The 12,703-nt window shown below is 42.6% G+C and overlaps 1 non-coding gene across 1 annotated transcript; it reads left to right on the forward strand.

The window, feature by feature from the left end:
* The first annotated feature begins 12,381 nt into the window (after window positions 1–12,381).
* Trnaa-agc lies at window positions 12,382–12,454 on the forward strand. The gene has a single exon. It is a non-coding gene; the product is annotated as a tRNA-Ala (tRNA).
* Window positions 12,455–12,703: the final 249 nt, after the last annotated feature.

The raw sequence follows: 12,703 nt of genomic DNA on the forward strand, positions 1-12,703 counted from the left end.
CACGTGCTCGCGTATCTTAAACCGCAACACACGGTAACTGGGCCATTATTGTCCCAGCAATGCTGCGCCAATTCTTATGCTGTGTGTATGTAGCTCGTTTCCATCAGCGTTGTTAATAAGATAGCACTGACCGCTTTTCCTGTTTTGTGTAATAACGTAGTATTTAAAACGAATGCAAATTTTACGAACAAAAATTACTCCTCTTTTAAAAGGTTTATTTAAAAGCAAAAAATTTTAGAACTGCTGCTACAGCTAACTGATATTTCGGTTGTTTTACTCGGTTATTAGAGAAAAAAATTTAAAAACTCTCTTAGAACCGAGGCCTAACAAATACCGAAAAATAGCTGTTATTTAGAACTAAAGTACCGGTATCGGTTTCAACCGTTCGGTTTTTCCCATTCCTGACTCGGGGTAGACAATGGTCTCTGATCTGTGTACTCTACAGGAGTTGCTCCACTTGTCGACCCTGCTGTTCCTTGCACATGGTGCATATGCGACTCATGCTTCAATACACACTGTCCACACACTGGTCCGCGTCCGTGGAGCACCACAGTCGACATTCCTAGTAGCAAACATACCAGTTTCTTTCAGATGTTGTTGCAGTCGGAGAAAAACGGTATGTAATGGACTGAGGCAATCTGAAAACCGTTCTCTAAACATGTGTTGTGCAGCTATACCATTACGTATCGTATCGTAAAGTGGCATGCTGAGAAAGTGACGGTACATTTCTGGACAAGGGTTCTCTATCGAAATTTTATCTTTTAAGTCTCCTCAGACCCTGTAACAGTAATTGTGAAACACGCTGTGTACACTGCTTGAATGTACTGAGTAATTAATCAGAAGGTTAGGAGGAATAAGTGATTTTAGATATTTATCTTGCCTTTTCTTTTTTACACTGCAGCACTGTGCTTTTTGCAAAAAATACGTCGCCTTTTACGACGCTCAGTGCTTTTTTGGTACATTCCGCCTGTAAAATGAGATTTTGGAAATCAAAGTGGCCACCTACGGCTGCCATCTCCTCTTCGTTTGGCTCAAATCGCTGTAGAGCGACAAATTTCGTTGCATGTGGGAATCGGCATTAATCTGGTGACTATTGTGGATGGATGCTCCAACATATCGTATTTTAAATTGTTCAGTTGTTTCACTGCCCAACCACTTTCAGATCAAAGGCATTGTCTTGAAGAAGATGATTTCTTCAATTATTTCATTTATATTTTTTTATTCTTTTGGTCCAGATGACTTGTGTAAAATTATTACCATCCCAAGGTAAAAGTGAAGTAATTACCGATCTTCATTGACGGTACACACATTAACTGACTACATGCGCTGTATATTTACAAAACTTTTGTTAAATAAGTGTGCCCACTGGTGGTTTGGCAGCACTTTTCAGCCTCTAGTCTTGCACATGCGAATTGATGTGATTGTCAGCCGTTGGAAGTATAACAGCACAGCCTCTAAGTTCTCGCTCTACCTTTTTTGAAGTCCTTTCTTCTCACAAGATCGTAAAAAATCTTTAATTGAATTTGTGTCTAATGTCACTGTCACATTTCTATGGCATTTAATTGTCAACGGTGAAGATCCTATTGGGTAGACACGATCACGTGCGCAAATTTCCTCATCAGTGAGTAGATGTGCTTGAAACTGCGTATAGCAGGCTGTTACGTACGGCCTGTATTCTAGGTTCTCATTTTTCTAAGACTTACGTTTAACTTATGTCAAAGCATGTGTAAATTGCTAACTGCAGCATCTGCCACGGGCTCAGTCTGAAGGCAGTAGCGTCTTCGGGCAACTGAATTCCATTCTGTGGTTGTGTTTGTTCTCTTTTTCACACTGGTCTTTGTAATTCACGAACTTAAGTTCGCTTTGCGACGCTTTTTCAGGCGTTTGAAATGAAATCTGGTCTTTGGCTTTCAGACTCTTTGTAATTTATTAATGTAATTCACGGATCGACAGGATTAACAGTAGTCATGAATCAAGCAAAAAGAAGAGCAAACTTTCTTTCCTTCGTGTTGTCCTAAGTTAATTACACAGGAAAGTATCACACATTAAGTAAACACTACCTTATTTATTCTAAACAAGTGAACTCTGTGACCGTAGAGCGAAGAAATGCGTAAGGTTTTCTGTGTACAATACATTCCATATTGACAAATTCGCTATGAAAACGTGACATTCTAATAAGAGATTTTTAATTCATTATTGCAATGTGATGCAGAAATATCCTCATGTTGTCGGGCTGAGTAGCATCCAACGTGTCAACAATGAGTCAGGTGCGTATCTGTTATCGCACGGATAATTGTAATTAAAACTTACTGCTCTGTGCTAGTGATGTTACGGTTGAACGAGGAGTGAAATGAAGGATGGTGATGGAACATAATTCTAGCGTGTAGTGTACACTAGGGCCGGTGAAATTTTTAGAAATATTGGGAAACCGATATATCCATATATCGGTATTCAAAATGTCATTATCGGTCCTCAATACATCGACGACAAAATATCGACGTATCGGCCTATAAAAATATTGGCTGCACATTGTAAATATACTGCCGGTTTTAGATCTGCATATTTAAGTATTGATTTATTGATGGTTCAAATGGCTCTAAGCATTATGGGACTTAACATCTGAGGTCATCAGTCCCCTAGAACTTAGAACTACTTAAGCCTAACTAACCTAAGGACATCACACACATCCATGTCCGAGGCAGGATTCGAACCTGCGACTGTAGCAGCCGCGCGGATCCGGACTGAAGCGCCTAGAACTGCTCGGCCACTGCGGCCGGCAATTGATTTATTATTAGTTATTCTGTATATCAACAAGCTACCTGGCTGCTTCTCCCCCTTAGGGCAAGAATTGAAAGGAAAACGATGCACGTTCACGCTTGGCGATAACCACTTCCGTAACAATGGTGCAGGTTATGACAATAAAAGATGCCCGATGGGTCTGTCGTTCGGTTTCGTCATATAGCGGTTTTGTCTGGAGCACTGTATGCAGACTTCCCTGGTTTTTCATTTCTGTAAACGCTAGCGGCCTAGTAGTTGTGTCAAAATTACGTGGTGTAGTTAAACATTGCAGTTTCTGTTGGTAGCGCCGACCGTCAGCATGTCCCCTCACAAGTCTTTACCCATCGCAAAAACAAATCTTATAATTTAGATTATGGTCACCTTTTCAGCAATTGTTTCTGAAGAATGGCGATGTTATGAAATAGAGCACTAGTTGCGTTAAAAATTGTTTTTTAACGTGACTGGTTTGCTATTTCTCCACACCGGAAATCTTGTTATTCCATTCACACGGCCACCCCCCCCCCCCCCCCCCCCCCCCCAGTGCAGTCGGACTACTGCTTTGTGCCGCCTATACTTGTTTCACATAGAGAGGTACGGGACGTGACGGGAGCTCAGAAAGTAGTCAGACTCCTTCACCCAGTGAAAATAAAATTATGTTCTTCTACAGTTTCAAAACGAGGATAATGGAATGTAGTCGAATTAAGTCGGGTGATGCTGAGGGAATTGGATTAGGAAATGAGACACTTAAAGTAGTAAAGGAGTTTTGCTATTTGGGGAGCAAAATAACTGATGATGGTCGAAGTAGAGAGGATATAAAATGTAGACTGGCAATGGCAAGGAAAGCGTTTCTGAAAAAGAGAAATTTGCTAACATCGAGTATTGATTTAAGTGTCAGGAAGTCGTTTCTGAAAGTATTTGTATGGAGTGTAGCCATGTATGGAAGTGAAACGTGGACGATAAATAGCTTAGACAAGAAGAGAATAGAAGCTTTCGAAATGTGGTGCTATAGAAGAATGCTGAAGATTAGATGGGTAGATCACATAACTAATGAGGAGGTACTGAATAGAATTGGGGAGAAGAGGAGCTTGTGGCACAACTGGACTAGAAGAAGGGATCGGTTGGTAGGACATGTTCTGAGACATCGAGGGATCACCAATTTAGTATTGGAGGGCAGCGTGGAGGGTAAAAATCGAAGAGGGAGACCAAGAAATGAATACACTAAGCAGATTCAGAAGGATGTAGGCTGCAGTAGGTACTCGGAGATGAAGAAGCTTGCACAGGATAGAGTAGCATGGAGAGCTGCATCAAACCAGTCTCAGGACTGAAGACCACAACAACAACAACAACAGTTTCAAAAGAACTATTTCATATATTTACCGAAAATTGCGAAAAAAATTGCGAGGTGCCGGGGCAAGCAGTGTATTTAACACTAAATTCTAGAATCTACGTATGTAAATGATGCTCTAAGCCCCCCCTATTCTAACTCCGACTTTTGCTGCTGCACATGGATTAAAAAATATACGCAAACTGACTGTAATCAACCCTGCAAGTGGAGTAGAAAAGAGTTTGGCACCTGCAATAATTTAATTTGATAAATAAGTTAAATAAAGGAAGGTTTCATTAACGTAGTGAGAAATGATGGGTTGCTCTACCGATTAACAGAATGAAAGTTCTGTCCAAAATAACGATATGATTTATTAAGACTAAACACAAAATAATAAACAAAAACACATGAAACATTTATAATACATCAAATTGGCTCAAATTGGATACTCAAACAAACGCTGTGAAGGTGAGGTTGTCCCTAAACTAGATTGTGAGGTTTATGACGAAGTGGTATGTGGAGCCAATTCCTTGCCACTCAAATCTTAAGAGAGACACACAGCTAACCCAACATTAATTGCTGCTACTCAAGACAGAACAAAGTTAGAAAAAGACGAACAGGCGCGCTCTGCTGAGCTCTGATTATCACCTAGGAAAATCCGTATCTGCCGGTGCTGCGGACATACATTACCAAACTGTCTTCTTAACTGCCAGAACACGATCTGGCATACCGGAGGCGATGGCTGGTTGCTTCGACGACCTCGACCGAAAGGCGAGAGCCGACTCTACTGAGCACCTGTACAGGCCGAACACAGAACATTCCCGCCCCCACGACAGTGGTCGTGGTTAAACGTTCCAATCAGCAACTCGAAAACCGGCTGAAAATTCCACTCCATTGCCGGAGCACTACCATTCCACCAGTGGAGATTCTTGGCGCCAATTTCTGCGCTGATTTTGCTACGTCACGGAGCTATGCCCTTAGCAAGCCAATCACAGTTACTATTTTGCAGAAAGCGCGGGAATTTTCCCGCCACAACTGCCTGGGTACACAAGTCATTCCCACGCCTCGCTGGTAGCCCACCAGAAAGTGTTTTCGCTAAGTTTCTGCGAAGTAACGGAACCTCTAGCCCAGCCGCTACTTCAGGCCCCTCCGGGCGTGTCTTTTGACAATGTCGGCGTCTGCGAAGCATTCACTCGACTTCCTCACACCCGTCGGCTTAACCCTTTCCAGATCAGAGGAGCCCGCCTGTCACCGGACCACCCGGGCGACGAGAGACGCTGCGTGGGAAGTCCGCGTGGGAAGGAATAGCAACTTTTCACCGCATGCAATTAGAGACGAAAATCGTAAGATAGAAATATGAGAGGGGGCTCATGCCACCTCTCAAAATATAAAATAAAAATATCGCCACGTGATATTGCTATTTTGATATCGCTGTATCTGGGAAAAAATATTGCCAATATGTACCAATATCTCTTGGAAAAAGTGTCAATATTTTATCAGCAGCGCTAGTGATATCTCATTACATAGGCTCCACAGCTTCGGCTCATCGAACCTGTGTATCACAACAGAGTTCTCATTACTGAAAAAGTGTCCAGACTTTAATACAGGACCTCGCAACGTGGTCTGTTCGTGAGGATATGTACTCCTCTACCTCTTTTCACTCGGATAGCGCGAATCTGAAAGTATAAGTTTCTTCCACTGGCTGTATTTTGAAACGTGTACCTCCTGAAGGCGATATTTGACCATCGTTACAGTGCGTCGATATATTTACACCCCAAATTTGTGAGCTTGACGCTGCCCCTTTGTTTTGGATGACGCTGCATACGATGCAAGACGACCGTAATTTCCATAACTATACTGAAGAAAAGCACTAGAGGATCAGAAAAGGTTGGGGTACAGCAGCGGTACAGATCATAGCGCCGTTGCGTTGGGACTTCCATCCTTACAGTAGATGCAGTTTCCATATCTCTTTTTACTTATTTTACCTACTTGATGATTTATTTTGAAGATGATGTATGTGACATATCACCCGAAGAGTAGGTTGATCTGCGCCAAACGTGAAGTCCCATAATTCAGCTAAACACGACAAACACAATTAGCCCATTTGCATCCACATTCGTCCGATGTATTAAACTGATTTTCTACTGGTAGGTAAGCAATGGCTACAATTAAACGTGGCGTGCCTCTCTTTAAGACCATCGACGTGCAGCAACACTACTGACGTTACAACGAAGCTGCCTGACAGTGTCTCGTATTCGACCCTCACCGACAAGCACGATTCGAGCAGTGAACTGTCCCATTTGTTAATCAAGGTATATCATGGGGGTGTAGGTGAACAGGAAAGGTGATGCCACAAACGAAACACTAAGAAAAGCCAAACTTGACTCCATACTTTGAATTTTTTGTGCTTCAGAAAATATACATTTACATGAGCAAACATACATTTTCCACTAGAATTCCGGGGTGTGAAGAACGTGAACTAGTAGCCATATCATGATTCAGTTGTTAAGGACGGCATCAACCGAAAAAAGAGTTCACAGATTAATGGAGACACTATAGGGTTGAGAAGAGTGGTATAAAGGACTGCAGGTAATGAAGGTGACAGTGGAACAAGGCAGCTTGTCACCTAGCCGGTGGGCGGTAAAATCTGCACTTTAGGCTACAGACTGCAGTACGGCGTTTCATCTTACGATCGCGTTAATCAGGAAGATAATTCACACTTCGAGAATCATAAATGTTACGATCAATCTTAGATGTAATGTAATGTGTGTGAAATCTTAATGGGACTTAACTGCTTAGGTCATCAGTCCCTAAGCTTACACACTATTTAACCTAAATTATCCTAAGGACAAACACACACACTCATGCCCGAGGGAGGACTTGAACCTCCACTGGGACCAGCCGCACAATTCATGACTGCAGCGCCTGAGACCGCTCGGCTAATCCCGCGCGGCAATCTTAGATGCTCTAACCAGTCCTCTGAGTGCGTGAATCCTCAGCGCAAGTCTTCCGACAACATAGTGTCCACTATAACCGACTTCCTGCTAAGCACTAACTACCCGACGCGGACGTTTCGTGTTGGCTGCTTCGGAAAACTGTCAAAAACGAGAGATTGTGTCCTAGCTAGGACTTGTTTAAATAATCCCTCCCAGCTATAGTAAATGGAAGATCCTTAGAAAATCGGAGAATTTTTAGACGAGAGTTTTGTGGGAACTCTGCACATCTTCTAGGCTGCCGTTATACAGCAGGCTGTAACCGCGAACTATCACTTAGCAGAGATATCCTTGAGCACAATGCGTCATCCTTCATAAAATGAACCTGCCAAAGCCACCTTGTTGAAAATTAATAGTTATATAAGTTGAAAGGTATTACATCTTATTAAAGTCATTCATAAAAACTCCGTACCAAACTACTAACAAGACACAAGACTCCCTCTCGTCATTGTTGTATACATGGCGAGGCATTTAAAGCTGTTTTTGGAAATATTTAAAAACTACAAACCGGATTAAAAAAGATTGTTATTCGATCCCGCCTGCACCACTCCCCGCGGACGGGAGCGGCCTCAACTTCGAAATCTTAAGTAGGAACCCTCATATTATATTGTGCATTCGGTTTCTCCGGGGAAAAATACGTAACTTGAGAATTTAACTTTTTTTTGCTTTATGTGATAGATGGCACTGTAATAGACAAAAATCAGAATGGGTCAAAAACCGCTGAAAAATGATAACATCTCAAAAAATACACATCAGATGAAGTTCAGGAGGTGAGAAAGGCAGTTATTCAAAAATCATAATGACAAACCAGTTCTATAGCAAAAATACTTGATTACGTATACTTATAAGGTGTCCACAACTAAAGTTCGAGGATCAAAACGCTCTAGAAAGAGACCCACTGCTCAGTTGACGTCAAATTTGAACAGCATGTTTTTGACGCAGGAGGAAACGTCATGAAACCAAAAAAGATTTTACAGAAATTTTACCAATAGGTGACGCCCTAAGCGTCTTATGACGACTTACGACGAATGCACATTCTACCATCCGTACTGTTCAATGTGCCTCAATGCACAAGTTCGGCAGTTAACAGTTGTGGCACTGTTAGTTAGGTAAGCCCATCGACCACAGCAATTTAGTACCAGAGCGGATGGGAGAAATCAGTTTTTAATTGTCCTGGGTCCAAAACCCTCACAAAATGCAAAATGACACCTATTTTGAGTTGTTCTGGTGCCGAAAACGGCATAAAAGCCAAATGACATCTGTAGTGTTGGCAGAAGAGCCAACACCGTGTAGTTAGAGGAGGCCGAAATGCACGCGTTTACGCTCACGCAGACTGGCGTGAGGTCTGGAACTATTAGAGGAGTTGAGTATAATAAATAAAGAACGTAGTTCTTGGAATACTTAACTTTAATCCATAATTGTAGAACATCTCTCTTGACGGTACAGGCTTTATAAGATAACCAGCAAAAGATAAATGGCGCCTTGCTAGGTCGTAGCAATTGACGTAGCTGAAGGCTATGCTAACTATCGTCTCGGCAAATGAGAGCGTATTTGTCAGTGATCCCCTTCTGGCAAAGTCGTCTGTACAACTGGGGAGAGTGCCAGGACGTCTCTCTAGACCTGCCGTGTGGCGCTCGGTCTGCAATCACTGACAGTGGCGACACGCGGGTCCGACGTATACTAATGGACCGCGGCCGATTTAAAGGCTACCACCTAGCAAGTGTGGTGTCTGGCGGTGACAGCACAACATCGGTTTCTACTTTTCGCGGCATTGGTGCAAGACATGTTCAATATGCTGTCCACCGTATTCTGCCACATGTTGAAATCGAGAAACAGCATGTTCCACAACAGATCGGAGTGTCTCGGGGGTCACGTTCAGAATGCGTCGCGCAATCCGTGCCTTCAATTCACTTACGGCACATTCGTAATTGGAGCACCCAACACATTATCTTTCAGATACTCCGCTGCCAGAAGTCACACGGAAAAGACCAGGTGATCAGGATGGCCAGGCTGTGGGGAAATAACGGCTCTACCGGTAGAGCTCTTGCCCGCGAAAGTCAAAGGTCTCAAGTAAGAGTCTCGGTTTGGCACACAGTTTTAACCTGCCAGGAAGCTTCATATCAGTGCACACGCCGCTGCAGAGTGAAAATTTCAGTCTAGATTTCCAAAATGCCTCAGCAGCAGCCGCTTCACTGGCTGTGCAATCTGCGGAGGAGTGCCATCTTGCATAAAAATGATCCTACCCACATATCCACGTTGTTGAGAAGTTGGAATGACGTTGGCGCGCGGAACACTCTCGTAGCGAATAGGTAACAGGACCCGCAGGACTCATCTCCTCCAAAAAATACAGCCCTACGACGAACGACGCCGTCAACCCCTACCACGCAGTCATCTTCGGTGAATGATGTGATGCAGGTTGGTGTGCGGGTGGACTTTCCGTTAACCACATTCTGCAATTCTGCGTATTGACATGTCCTTGGAGATGGAAATGGGTTTCGTCTGTCGGCGGAATGTTCTACGGCCAATCATTGTCCACTTCCATGAGAGCAAGGAATTCCAGAGGGAACGTTTGTCTTGCTGGCAGAACAGCAGGAAGCAACTCTTGAACGTAGGTGGTTTTATACAAAAAATTTTATAAGAGTGGAGGATGTTTCGTAGGATTTTATGCACCCTGTTCGCAGGCGTGTCCAACGTTCGAGCAACTCCCCGTGTACAGAATGTTTGCACACCACCGCCCGACACCTCCTGCAATGGTGCGGCCATATCTTCGTCAGATGTCGGATCAACTGCTTCGCTTCCTCTGCGACACTGCATGTCAAAAGAAGCTGTGCTTTCGAATTGATTGATTGTTTCTCCAAACCCTTAGCAGACATAGGACTAATGCCTTTTTTCATACGTTTGACTGTGCGGAACTTCGGCAGGCCTCCTGGCGCACAGTCACCATTCTTGTAAAAGAGCTTAACGAGCGGTAAGCAGTCCTTCATAGTCAGTCATGTCGGGCGTTTCGGACGCAAGCTGAGGAACAGCCGTGTGCATAGCGTCTGTTTGTGTGCATATTCTTAGGCTTACAACGCCATCTGTTGATGAAATTTGCGTAAAAATTTTTTTTGGTCAGTGACGTTTACCCTTGCTTCAGTAATATGTTGTTCAAATTTGGAGTCATTCTGAGCAATGGTTCTCTTTCTACAGCGTTTTGAAACTGGAACTATGATTACAGATGCCCTGAATTTGATTCCAAATCTGATTCCCCTTCTGCACCTTGGGTTGGGGCGGATGTGTCGAGGTTCGTGTCATTTGATGTTCACCTTTGAGATGAACCATTTTTATTACGATCTTTTTGTAACTCGATTTGTAGTTTTCCAGATGTTTCCAAAAACAGATTTATATGCCTCATCCTGTACATTCAGTATTTAGAGGTTGTCAATTAAGAATTTGTTTATCAAGCTAAAATCAGAATTCATTGCAGTTCAATGTCCCTATGTTTTGGTCATACAATTACATTGATATCAGCAATATTTTGGGTGCCACGCTACTCACCGTTAAAATCATTACAATGTGTTAGATACTGATCAACGATCGAAGGCGTAAGGAATGACTGACACCACAGGTATATAAGAAGAAAGTGTACATGAAATGGTGCATGAAATATTGACGATTGGAAAGCTTTGTGATGGATGAGTCAGTTGTTGAAAGCTGCCCGTCACAAGTTTCTCAGTAACATTTCGGATGTTCTAAAAATAATATATCCGCCTTTGTGCGCCGACTTGATTCTGTGGAAGATACATTTTACATGATTTGACGCTAGGCTTCACATCAGGGTGAAGTCGGCGTCCCTGCATCACGAAAGGCGAGATCTATTTAAAATGTCAGAAAGATTATTATGTCGTGTTTTTTTACGATTCAGAAGCGGTGTTTTGTTTTGACCATTACACTGCAAAGAGCAAAATAGTACGCTAGTGTTTTGTATCAACTGGATGAAACAATACGTGATGAAGGATGTGTAGTAAAATTGAAATAAAAAGAAAGAAAAACACCTTTCACTAGGACAGCGCGCAAACCCCAAACGTGCTTTCCCAGTGAAAAAACTGTGGAATTTGATGTTGAAGTGTTGGAACATTCATCGCATTCATTAAATTTGGCACTATCTGATTTGCAGCTGTTCTTTCTTTCGTGGCTGAAAAATGTTTTCAGTGGAATAAATGTCTTGTTGCAGCCGTAGATGGGTTCTTTTTTAAATTATTGAGGGTATTTCAATATCGTCTTCGCGACCGCAATGAAATGCAAGTTTTCGTCATCAAACGCGTTCATTTTATTGAAATATATCATCGTCTTTAAGGTTTAATCTTGTCTTATATGTATATTGTATAAAATCACTTGTCTTTTATCAATTGTATATTGTATAAAATCACCATACGATTAAATAAATAAAATTGTCAGTGGTAGTATTTCACACCTAGTTTTCCGTTCGCGTCAAGAAACGTCTACTAGTACGCTTTGGGTTATTTCTTCGTTTAACACTGTTGAGTCTGATCTAATCTCATACTGCTTTGCATAACTATCCATTTTTGACGTTAAGCACAAGGCGATGTGGTATTACCACTGTTGACTTGGATGCAAATAAATGATACAAATAAACAGTACCAGTACTTCATTGTGTTGTGTTCAACATAATTGTGTAGTTCAGCAAAGCATTGTGGGATTAGGTCAGAATTAACAGTGACAAACGAAAACATAACCCAAAAACGTGCAAGCAGACAGTCTTTCCTGATGCGAAAGACAAACCAAGCATGAAATACCACCACTGCTGTTGTAGTTAAATGAAACGAAACGCATTTGGCGACAAGAACTATCACTTTCTTATAGGTGCAAAGACATAATTAAAATAGATCAATAATTGTAAAGCAAATACGGAAAATTTGGTTACAAAAATGAAGAAATTTGTAAAATGTCCAGAATCACTTTTGGCTTATGGAACATAATTTCCGAGTTGGAAGGACCAGGGTCCTGATGGGGAACCACTCAGAGACATAAGGGCATTTTTAACATTAAACAAACAGTCCTTAATTTGTCAGGCCCAAGACTGATAATTTTGATACCGTGCAAAATGGACGAAGCTGCAGCTGGGCTATGAGAATGGACGGCTCGTCCTGCTATCCGGGTCAGCGCTCTGCCTTGGAACCTCTCCAGTTACTCCGCCTCCCCAACACGGCCCACTGGCTCCACACGCAACGGAGAAAGTCCGGCACGCAATTTGAATAGCAGTCCAAGACGTATGCTGTTGTATCTGGGGGCGTAGCTCAGATGGTAGAGCGCTCGCTTAGCATGTGAGAGGTACCGGGATCGATACCCGGCGCCTCCAGCTCATATTTTTGTGAGCTCGTGCTCGTCACCATTATACAACCTGTAGGTTATAAAGCTAGCGATCGGCAGCACCATTTAATACCTCAAACACCAATTATCTTTGTAGGAATTTTTAGTTTACTAATGCAGTAAACTAAGGAAAAAATTCTTCTGAAAAGGTAATTACAGGTTTAGTGCCGGTTTCCTTTCGCCACGCGAGGCGTGGCGGGGGCGAGCTGTATTTCTGCGACACACGGAGTGTGGTGCG

Source organism: Schistocerca americana, chromosome 1, assembly GCF_021461395.2.
Source record: "Schistocerca americana isolate TAMUIC-IGC-003095 chromosome 1, iqSchAmer2.1, whole genome shotgun sequence".
Classification (NCBI taxonomy): Eukaryota; Metazoa; Arthropoda; class Insecta; order Orthoptera; family Acrididae; genus Schistocerca; species Schistocerca americana.